Raw genomic sequence first — 12,211 nt, 5'->3', positions numbered from 1 at the left:
GTCAGGCTCCCCAAAAGAAGAAAGAAGGCCAATCCAAACGATGGTGCCAGTACTGTAAAAGTAAGTCTCACTGGTTTAGTGAGTGCACCAAGAAAGGAGGAGGGCAGACTCCTGCCACTGCAGCCCCTAAGGCACCTGTGCCCCCTAGTACAGTCAGCAGTGGTAGTGCGCCTCCCAAGGGTTTAGTAGGGTTAACCCTGGGTTCTGAGGGGCGTGACAACTTAGTTGGCACACTCACTCAGGCTGTCCTTGTCAGTACAGGGGACGTAGACGTGTCCCCTGACGTAAGCCCCAATACTTTGGGCAAATACAGACAGACGCCTTTCATAAATGGAAAGATGGCTCAGGCCTATAGGGACACTTGTGCCAGCGTCACCATGGTGGCGCCTAACTTTGTGGACCCTGGACAGATCATGCCAGGTACAGAATTCCTGGTGACCAATGCAAGCAATGTCACTACCAATCACAGTATGGCAATTGTAGCTTTCTCCTGGGGAGGGGTAACTGGCCAAAAGAAGGTTGTAGTTAGTCCAGACCTCCCAGTGGATTGTTTGTTGGGCAATGATTTGGAGTCGTCACAATGGTCAGAAGTGGAGCACCGGACTCACATGGAAATGTTAGGTTTGCCAGCACATGTGTTCGCTGTGACTAGGTCACAGGTCAGGAAATGCCCCACTGAACAGGTGCTGGATCCTGGAACAACGGACCAGACACCTCCCAAGAAAAAGAGCAGTAGGGTTAAGGCTGCGCCTTCCCCCTTGCCCCAGGTCGAGGATCAAGTCTCAGAGGAGGCTGACCTACAGGAATTGAGGGAAACTGAGCCGAGAGAGTTCGAACTTGATCAAGTTGAATTCTTGGGCTCAGGGGGACCCTCAAGGGAAGATCTGGGGAAGGACCAATTAGACTGCCCTTCTCTTGAACCCCTCAGACAGCAGGCTGCTGCTGAGGCTGCTGGGAACGCCACAGGTACCCACAAGGTATACTGGGAAGATGGACTCCTGTACACTGAGGCAAGAGACCCCAAGCCTGGCATGACCAGGAGGCTGGTCGTCCCCTTGTCTCAGCGTGGTTTCCTACTTACCTTGGCCCACGAGATTCCCTTAGCAGGTCACTTAGGCCAGACGAAAACGTGGGACAGGCTTGTCTCGCACTTTCACTGGCCTCACATGAACGAAGATACCAAGGAGTTTTGCCGCTCCTGTGTCACTTGCCAAGCCAGTGGTAAGTCAGGTGGCACGACAAAGGCCCCCCTTATACCAATGCCTGTGGTGGGGGTGCCCTTTGAACGGGTGGGGATCGACATCGTCGGTCCCATGGAACCACCGACAGCATCAGGGCACAAGTTTATACTGGTGGTAGTGGATCATGCCACCAGGTATCCTGAAGCTATTCCCCTTAGGACCACTACAGCCCCTGTTGTGGCAAGAGCCCTAGTTGGAGTATTCTCCAGAGTGGGCTTCCCTAAGGAGGTCGTCTCCGACAGAGGTGCAAACTTTATGTCGAGCTACTTAACTGCTATGTGGAAGGAATGTGGTGTCAACTACAAGTTCACTACACCCTATCATCCACAATGCAATGGGCTTGTTGAGAGATTCAACAGGACCCTAAAAGGGATGATTCATGGACTACCGGAAAAGCTTCGGCGTAGATGGGACGTCCTGATCCCCTGCCTCTTGTTCGCCTACAGAGAAGTCCCACAGAAGGGGGTTGGCTACAGCCCTTTTGAACTTTTGTACGGGCATCCTGTAAGAGGACCCCTGTGTTTGGTGAAGGAAGGATGGGAGAGACCTCTCAAAAAGCCTGCAGCCAACATAGTGGACTATGTGCTCGGCCTCCGCTCGCGGATGGCTGAATACATGGAGAAGGCATCCGAAAACCTTAAGGCCAGCCAAGAACTCCAAAAAGCTTGGCATGACCAAAAGGCTGTCTTGACTGTTTACCAGCCCGGACAGAAGGTGTGGGTGTTGGAGCCAGTGGCCCCAGCAGCACTCAAGGACAAATGGTCCGGGCCCCACACCATCCTGGAGAAAAAGGGAGAGGTCACCTACCTGGTCGACCTGGGAACTCCCCGGAGCCCCCACAGGGTGCTTCATGTCAACAGGCTAAAAGCATATGTCGACAGGAAGGACATGAGTTTGCTCATGGCCATAGATGAGGGACAGGAGGAGGAGAGTGACCCTCTCCCCGACCTGCTCTCTCAGAATCCTGACGATGGCTCGGTAGATGGTGTTGTCTTTTGCGGCAGCCTCTCCGACCATCAGCAGAGCGACTGTAAACAGGTTCTTCAGTCGTTCCGACATCTGTTTTCTCTGACACCCAGTCAGACCGATTGGTGCACCCATGAAGTCGACACTGGTGACAGCCTGCCCGTAAAGAGGAAAATCTACAGGCAGCCTGATCACGTCAGAGACTGCATCAAAAGTGAAGTGCAGAAAATGTTGGAGCTGGGAGTCATTGAACCCTCGGATAGCCCTTGGGCTAGTCCCGTAGTTCTAGTGCCGAAACCTCACACCCAGGGTGGTAAGAGAGAGATGAGGTTCTGCGTAGACTACAGGGGTCTCAATGCAGTCACTAAGACTGACGCCCACCCAATACCAAGGGCAGACGAGCTTATTGATAGGCTGGCTTCGGCCAACTACTTAAGCACGTTTGACCTGACAGCTGGGTATTGGCAAATCAGGTTAGCTGAGGACGCCAAGCCTAAGACAGCATTTTCAACCCCTGGTGGGCATTATCAGTTCGTGGTGATGCCCTTTGGTCTGAAAAATGCACCTGCCACCTTCCAACGGTTGGTGAATCATGTCCTTACTGGGCTGGATGACTTCTGTGCGGCGTATCTTGACGATATTGCTGTCTTTAGCTCCACCTGGGAGGATCACCTGGTCCACCTGCGGAAGACGTTAGAGGCACTGCAAGCAGCAGGTCTCACTATCAAGGCCACCAAGTGCCAGATAGGGCAGACACAGGTTGTATACCTGGGCCACCTTGTAGGTGGAGGTCAGGTTCAGCCACTGGAGAGCAAGATACAGTCAATCAGGGACTGGGCTCCTCCAACCACCCAGACTCAGGTTCGAGCTTTCTTGGGCCTGACTGGATACTACAGGAAGTTTGTCAGGAACTATGGGTCCATCGTGACACCATTAAATGAACTGACAAGTAAGAAAATGCCAAAAAAGGTTCAGTGGACAGCGAGCTGTCAAAAAGCATTCGATGACCTAAAGCAGGCCATGTGCACGGCGCCTATCCTCAAGAGTCCGGACTACTCCAAACCATTCATTGTCCAAACAGATGCTTCTGAGTTGGGTGTGGGAGCTGTTCTTTCTCAACTGAATTTTGATGGTCAAGACCAGCCCATTGCTTTTATAAGCAGACGGCTGACCCCTAGAGAGAAGAATTGGTCAGCTATTGAGAGGGAGGCCTTTGCTGTGGTTTGGGCCCTGAAGAAGCTGAGGCCATACTTGTTTGGCACTCACTTCAAGATTCAGACCGACCATAAGCCCCTCTTGTGGCTAAATCAGATGAAGGGTGAAAACCCCAAACTGCTTAGGTGGTCCATTTCCCTACAGGGGATGGACTTCACAGTGGAACATAGACCTGGTACTGATCATGGCAATGCCGATGGGCTCTCCAGATATTTCCACTTAGAACAAGAAGACTTACCTGGTCAAGGTTAGTTAGTTGTTCCGACGTTTGGGGGGGGGTCATGTAGGAGAGTAGGGTCTGCAATCCTATGATCACCCAGATTTTTTGCTTTTGTTTCACTGGTTTACGACTTCCTCTGGCTGTGGGCCTGCCAATCAGACCCACAGCCTGGCTGTTCTCTTTATAAATTACGAGATGTACCCTAGGTGCATTTACCAATTGGTACTGGGCCACCTTATCAGACCCTGTAACCCAGGGCGTAGGTGTACCCAGGGCCGTCAGGGGCTGCAGCATGTATTATGCCACCCCTGGCTGGCCTCCTAAATTTGACACAACTGGCTGCATGACAGCTGGGGCAAAGTCGTGTAATCACCCTTTGCTGTAGATATAGTAGCCCTATATCTAACCCTCCAATGGACACCCGAGTTCCTATCAGTCACTCCTATGGCAGGCCTTGACAATCCTGAAGGCAGAGTGCATGGGCTCGCGTGAACTAAGCTCTGGCCCGAGCCGAGCCCGGTTGCAGCTTGCGGAATCGAGACCCAATGGCTGTTCCATGATAACGCGTACCACATCGGTAACTCCGGTGTCGCGTTATCAAGACATGTCGAGTAAGGTGTCATACGAATCGGGATGCTGCCCTCTCACCACCTCTGGCGACGAGGTTAGCATTCCGCCCTTCTAGAGGGACACGACATGTACGTAACTGTGAACCCCGGTTAAAGTTAACGAAGGCCTCAGCTCCACAAAATGGATGCTGCCACCACAGACACAAGTCTGACCTCCTGCTGCTGGGAGTCCTTCCAGCGAGGAGCACTTGGACAAAGGGTTTCCTGTCAAGGGCGGTGTTCGCACCGTCCCAGACAGGGTTTGTGTATTCTGGGTAGGTAGGGCTTTCGCGAGAAGGTGACTGCGGAGTGGCACCCCGGTGCTCACTACGCATCTGCCGGTTAGAACCAGTTCCAGGGGCGACAGCCCTGGCCTGGGGAAAGTCCGGCAGGGGAGAGGGGTGTAACTACCCCCCTTCCTGGTCCCACCCTTAGGGCAGGACCTAGTCATGTACCCACCCCTTTCTTTAGGATAAAGGCCGGAGCGGGGACCCTTCCAAATTAGATCATCTTTGAATCAAGAATACTTTCTACGAAAGGACTTCAAGACTCTTCTTAAGATTTCTCCCTTGTGGCTAAGGAGTAGTCACCCTGCATCAGCGGGCACCATCTAAGAACTCTGCGGTTTGCTGTAAGTCCTTCCTCAAGGAATCCGACGGCCCAGCTCGACGAGAACCGGCTTCCCTGGCACCTCTGACCTCTACCCACGTCATCAGCTCAGCTGTGATCTGTGGGTGCGACGAGACCTCGAGGGACCGGCCATCATCAGAACCTGCACGCTCTTAAAACCAGCACGACCATCGAGGTAACTGTCTGGTGAGTGCTCTGGGGTCCGAGAAGCCCCGACCCTGAGCCGCTCCAGCACCGAAGTGCAGTCTCCCAGCATCTCCACGATCTGCGTGGGGCCCTTCTGCTCGCTGCTCAGCACGTTGTCTGGTCACTTGCCGCTGGCTTGTGCCCTTCCGTGACGACGACCAAGAATCAACACTGCCGGTCTGGTTGCTCCAGACTGGCCCTTGCTTCCATCTTTCCGAGAAGCACCCCGGACCCTCCTGGTCCACCCAAGACGCCGACAGCGACATCCGTCGTGGGACAGCTCGCACCTCCACCGTGGTCGCCGACAACGCCTCCTGGTCCGTGAGACTGCAGAGCCGAGCGTCGCCCACTCACCTGGTCGAGGTGACGGCCAACCGGTGCCTTCCTGGTACCCTCTGACTACTGGCTAGTAGTACGAACTTGGTCCCCTCTGCTTTCAGGTTTCATCAATCTCTACGAACTATACACCACTGGTCGCCGGCCAGCAACTCCTTTTCTTCCGGCTCCTGGCTCGTCAGCGAAGACCCCGACGCCTGTAAGACTTGCAGCCGCAGCCCTCGTGGCTAGGTAACTCGGCATTTCGGTGCCTGCATAGCCTCCTTACTCTAGGGTCCCGAGTCCCTCGCTTCCGACTTGCCTTAACCTTTCCGTGTCCTCGGACACTTGTCTTTAAACGTGCACTTGAAGTATTTGCTAAAGAGATTTGGTTGTGCTTAGTACCCTGTCCTCATAAAGAGTACAGGGCTGTTGTGATTCTTAATAAATATACTGTTTATTTTCATAACACTTGTGTGGTGTCCTTTCACTGGGTGTTCAAGGGGTACATGTGTGGTAAACAGCTGGCTTAACGCGCCCTCTCGAGTCTTTAGCCTTAGACTGCTCGTATCCACGCTACTAGGATAGCTGGTCTATAGGTTGACTTACAACCAAACACCATAAGGGTCGTTGGAACGATACATAGCGGTCGCTAGAATAGCGAACGTTGCATATCGGGCCAACTTCTCACAGTAGCCAACTGAACTATGGGGCATATTATCAAGGGGGTTTATCTCCGCTTTTTTGGCTTTAAAAGCCAAGAAAGCGGAGATAAAATTATCTCCCTATTACCTAGCTGCCGCTAACACCAGTTAGCGACAGCTAGTAGGAGATAGCGACCATCTTGGGCCCCACTTTGCATGTCAGTGATATTTATCACTAATGAGATGCAAAGTGGGAGTGCCAAGATGTTAGAGACTGAAAACAGTCGCTAACATCGCTATCTCCTATTACCAACTTTTGGAGATATTCGCGCTAAGCGGGAATATCTCCAAAAGCTAACACCTGCCCTGAGCAGTTCTTAGCCATGTTATCCAATGGGAGGTGGATAACATGGCTAAGAGCATTAGCTCGCTAATGCATGAATATCGCTGACTTTTCAGCGATATTCATGCTTTGCAGCGATTTTTACCGCATTTGCGTTAAACCTTGGTAATACCAAGGTTTATTTGCGGTAAACATCGCCGCAGCGCTGCGGTAAATTTTTGTCTCTAACCAAGCAATAGCGATAATTATCGCTATTGCTTGGTAATATGCCCCTAAATCCTAGTCATTGTGGGGCTTATTTACAAGCCCCTTGCTCCGCTGGTACGTCACTTTTTGTGACGCACCATTGGCGCATTTTCCAGTCCCATATTTACAAGGACATGAAAAGCCACCCTGCATGGCTTTTCCTGTCCTTGTAAATATGGCCCCTTTAAACGCAGCACTTTGTGCGAAAAGGGCATTTCACAGGTGTTGCTGTGGGTGTACCCACGTCACACCCATGAAAAGGGACACATTTCCAGATTTACGAGAAATCGTAAATGTAGAAATGCTTCTGAATGCTACGCCTTCCTAAGGGAGGTGCAACGAGGAGAAATGTATTAATTTCTCCTTGTTTTTTTCCTCTTTCAATGCGTGCTGCATTCTGCAGCACACATATATCAAGGAAAGCACCTCTGGTGATTGTTTATGTACAGGAAGGTGTCCTTTCCTACACATAAATAATCATTAAAAGAAAATGACGTTTTGCAAGTTCTATGTGTGCTAATGCAGCACACCTAGAAGTTGTAAAGCGCCATTTCAGATTGTCTATGTGCAGGAAGGAAGAGAACACTTCCTGCACATAAACAATCATCCCCATGATGCAGGCATCTTTGCACCATGATGCAAGGGTGCCTGCGTCGGTGCAAGGCAGCCCATTGTGCACCAGCGCAGGGTAGAGCACAGGAATGCGACATATTATTGTAAATATGTCGCAACCCTGTTCTTTGAAAGTGCAGCAGTGTGGCGCAGTCAAAGGGCTTGCCATGCCGTGCTGCGACACTTTCTTGTAAATGAGGCCTGTGTGTCAATTCTCATACTGGGTTGAGACATCTAACAGTCGCCAAACTATTGCTGTGGGACTTGATACTGCAATTCGGGGTGCCAATTCATCTTGAATCGGATCAAGGAAATCACTTCAAGAGTGAGATAATATAGTTACTGTGTAGATCCTTAGGGATTGGCCAGAGATTCCACTGTAGCTACAGGCCTGAGACATTAGGTGTTGTAAAGAGACTAAATATGACAATCAAAGGTAAAGTGGCAAAAGCCTGTGCCTTGACTTCGCTCAACTGTCCTGACGCTCTTCCTTTGGTGCTCATGAGCATTCAAAGGACCACCTGTAAAAGAATTGGATTGTCTTCTCATAATGTGCTGATGGGGAGAGCCATGCAAATACCCTCTGCCCCAGCAGCTGCTATCACAGATGACCTGGTCCTTGAGTACTGCAAGGGATTGTTTGATGTGGTGTGTTTTATTTCTCATTAGGTCAACACTGCTACTCCAATTTTTTGAGGGTCCCTAGGACATGACCTTAACCCTGGTGACTGGGTACACATCAAGAGGCACTTCTGAAAACCTTTCCTAGAGGAGCAGTGGAGATGTCCTTAGCAGGTGATCCTGGTCACCAAAACTGCTGTCACCTGTGCAGGTTGGCTGAACTAGATACACACCGGCCACGCCAAGAGGGCAATGCACGAAGAGGAATAAGTGGAGCCAACATCCACTAATTCCTCAAGTTGCCCATGGGTTGGAGGTCTGAGGCTTCAGAAGAAGAGGAAGGCCAGGCTGAGGATCCCCAGTCTCCATAAGACAAGCACCATCTGGAACCTGAGGCTGGCAAAAGTGCTGTAATTCCAGCAAACACTATGATATCGACCACTGAGTTGAGAACACACATTCACTGGGACGGCAAAAACTCAAGGAAGGCTGAAATTAAGCTGCCGCAACAAATCTCGCAAGTTGTAGAGGTTGGGACTGGACAATGAATCTCCACTTCAGAGAGCAAATCAGCTGCATCAGAGCCAGAGGTCTCAAGCACCTCCAAGGATCGAGAGCCAGTTGAAGAAGGTTGGCGGAAAGCCACAGCTACCTGCAAAAGACTGTTGGCACCTAAGAAGAGACCAGAGGCAATTAGAGAAGACAGTGAATTAGAAGAACAAGAACAGGTTGACCACACTGACATCATGGATAAAAGCTTGGACTTGAGCAGTACCAAACAACCCAAAAGAAAGGCACAGATGAACCAGAAGTATTCATGTCCACACTGGACCTATCTCATAAAAATCAAGTTTGACTCGGACGACTGCCTGATCAACATTGACGAGCCTCTCTGAAACTGAGACTTGTCACAACGAGAGCCTCTTCACATTGACCACTGACAAACATAGAAATAATGGTCTGAGAGTTAGAGGAACGTTCAGAGGACAATAGCACCTTCAGGTCTACAGTTGACCCAAAATAAAAATCCTGCTAGCTTTCAAGATAGGGTAGGGACAAAAGGACAGTGTCTAGAGGACTGAATTTTTTTTGATTATCATGATCTAATTTAAGTTCACATAGGGCAGCAAGGCTGTAAAAGTTTGTTCAAGTGTTTGGCAGTTTCCATTTATGTCTCCATGTTTGGATGGCTGTTGGATGTTGTTAGAAACGGGGTCCCTGGCTGGCCAGGGCTTGCGCCGAAGTCAGTCAGAGACCACCACTCCTAAGTCAGGGCAAGGGAGTTACACGCCAAGATAACCCCTGCTCACCCTCTAGGTAACGTGGCGCAAGCAGCAAGGCTAAACTTGGAGGCGATATGAGCTAAGTATTTGCGCACGCACCGCAGCAACAACACCCAAGGCCCACCACAAAGGAAACTCCACACAAGTTTATATAAAAAATAGCCTTTGTATTATAGTAAAAACACATTAGATAACACACAAACTTTACAATGTGCCAACAGGCACGGGCAGAATTTACAAGGGATTATGTACAGGACAGGGCCACATGGACCACTGTCAGGGGTAGGCACTTGTTAGAAATAATACTTGTAGGTATACACTTAGCACATAAACATATAATGACTGTCACCAAAATAGTACATGTAGCACACAACCAGTAATCACTGGTAAAGAGTAAATACCTCCTACGCAACCCTAAACGCTGTAGGAAAATCACGCAGGGAACTAGGACCTTATCATCAGGACCTAAGGAAGGAATACCATCACCTAAGCAGGTCACTTTTAGCAAAGGGAAGGAAACCTAAACAATCACCTAAGCAGGTCACATTTAGCAAAGGTAATAAAACATAAACAATCCTCTAAGCAGGTCACTCTTAGCAAAGGGGATAAAACATAAAATACCTAAGCAGGTCACTTTTAGCAAAGGTAATGGGACATCAACAATCCTCTAAGCAGGTCACTCTTAGCAAAGGGGATAAAACGTGAAACACATTGCACATGAGGCATTAAAACATATTCAGAGGTGCAGGTAGAAGATTTGCGCAGGAATCAAATAGCAAAGAAATCACAATGCGCAGGGTGCATGTAGCACAACACTAGAATTGTCCCTCAGGCCAACTGGCCTCGCAAGGGGCTGAAATGCCCTGAGTCTCAATGTCAGGCAGGCTGCGCAGGCATCCAAGAACACAAACCTAAACGTAGCAATTGCCCACAAAGTGCTGGGCAACTGGTGCAGGAAAAGTTAGGGCAACGTTGGAGCCTCATGGGCTCAAGAACCACCACCGTGGCACTGCTGAGCCTCTCTGGGCTCTAGGACAAGGACTGGCCCTCCTGAGCCTCTCTCAGGCTCTCAAACACAAATGGCACTCGAGCCTCTCTGGGCTCGCAAAAGGAATATGGGCTGGAGCCTTGAGAGCTTCAGCGCTCTCCAACGATAAAATGCTCCCTCGAGCCTCGGGGCTCGTAAATACTATTAGGGCGGGAGCCTCTCGGGCTCTAACTAAACAAATTGCCCCCAGGAGCCTCGGGCCTCTAAGCACCAAAAATGCGGGTCGTTGGAGTCCCTCACGGGGGACTCAGAGACAGATAATGCCCCCGGAGCCCTCTCTGGGCTCGCAAAATCACTGTGGTGCCTCTCGCACCTACGGGGCGACGTCGGAGCGGCCCTCTGCCAACCGGGGCTGCTCGGAAAACAAAGATATGCCGCCTTGAAGCCCTCGTGGCTTCACTCTAGCAATGGGCGCGAGAGCGTGCTACCGGGGGGGGGGGGCGGACACCAACAATGTGTCCCGGCGCCCCTCCCTTCTGCCTCACTCACCGAGTCTCTCGCGGCGGCTCTGCTCCTTCTCCCGGGGCTCTCCCTTCGCTCGGGGGCCTCGGGACGGTCAACGCAGGCTGCTTCCTGCTTCCGCTCCTCCCCCGATGACGCGGCGGGAGGCTCGGCCGGCTGGGCCAATCCCAGCGCGGCCTGGTTATGACAAGGCAGCTCCTTCCTCCCGGCCCGGTGCTGCGGCGGTGATTTCTGCACGGGGCAATGCCGGGTGGGCTCAGGCTTTCAATTAACTAACTAAAACAACACGGGCAATGCCGGGTGGGCACCGGCTTCCAAATAAAATATAAAGCAAGGTGGGCACTCGCTTGGCCGGGCAAAGCGCTAGTAAGCGCTCCAGGACAAAGAGAAGCGCGCTCAGCGCTATAAGCAAAATAAAGCGCTCCTTAGCGCTAGGGGGAGAAATAAAGCGCTCTTAAGCGCAAGAGGCAATCCACAAAGCTCCAGCAAGGTCTGGAGGCAGGCAGGGGGGCAAGGCAGGGCCCAGAGCCAGCACACTGGGTCTCCAGGCAGGGAGACAAGCCAAGTGGCGGTCCTCCTGGCCCCAGCAACAGCAGCAGCCCCCTCTGGCAAAGATCATGGAAGAGAACAGTTTCTGTGGGGACACAGCCCCATTTTTATACAGTAAAATCCCTTTGTCTGTAGGTGCAGGCTGGGGGAAAACCAGCCGCAGCTGGTTTTGAAGTACCCTTGATAGCTCAACCACCCATTTCATTCACTGGCAGGGCTAGGGACATCAGTCGCACTACAGGGGGTGGAGCCAGCATTGTGTGGGGAAAGTCCAGCCCCATCAGGGACCAGGTGCACTCCTCCCAAGCCATCAACATGCTAATCTCACACTCACCACCGGGCAGACTCATCCAGCCTTCCTGGAGCCAGGCTCACCAGCCAGCTCCAGCCAATCACACGGCAGGCATATTTTACATTAATATGCCAAGTCCTAGAAGTGGCATTTCTACACATGACACACTCATGCCACATACACCATTGCTAAGCATTCATTCTCACGAGCTCGCACATACCAAATTCGAGTCTGCACTCCCCACGCATCAGGAACTACCGGGAACACAGACATTCCCCATGCATCCCTATGGGAGAGCAGGCCAGCCTAACTACATGCACGCACTTTACTCTGGGACACAGGCAAAAAGTGCGCACAGACCACAAATCATCCATACAGATCACAGATCTAAAGCAAAAAGATTAGGGGTGAACCTGCCTTAAGGGCCAAGTCCAACAGATGTTTATTTATTAAGAGGAGATATCTCTCATGTTTCAACCAATTTCACCCTTGGATGTGTAGACAAATCGCCCCTGTCTGAGAGTAAAGTTTCACATGTTCCACCGCATGAGATTGTGTATAGTTATAATGTGTATTATCAAATGCTGGCTAGGTATGAGGTAGAGGAATGTTTTGTATGCTCTTATCTTCCAGCTTCTGCAGCTGAGGTAGCAGCATATTTTCACCTACCCCATGTCATACTCCTTTTCCTGTTCTGTCTTCTTGAATCTTTTCTATCAGCAATATACCA

This window comes from Lissotriton vulgaris, chromosome 7, assembly GCF_964263255.1.
Source record: "Lissotriton vulgaris chromosome 7, aLisVul1.2, whole genome shotgun sequence".
NCBI classification, from domain to species: domain Eukaryota; kingdom Metazoa; phylum Chordata; class Amphibia; order Caudata; family Salamandridae; genus Lissotriton; species Lissotriton vulgaris.
The sequence above is the reverse complement of the archived record's forward strand: the minus strand, read 5'-3'. Positions refer to the sequence as shown.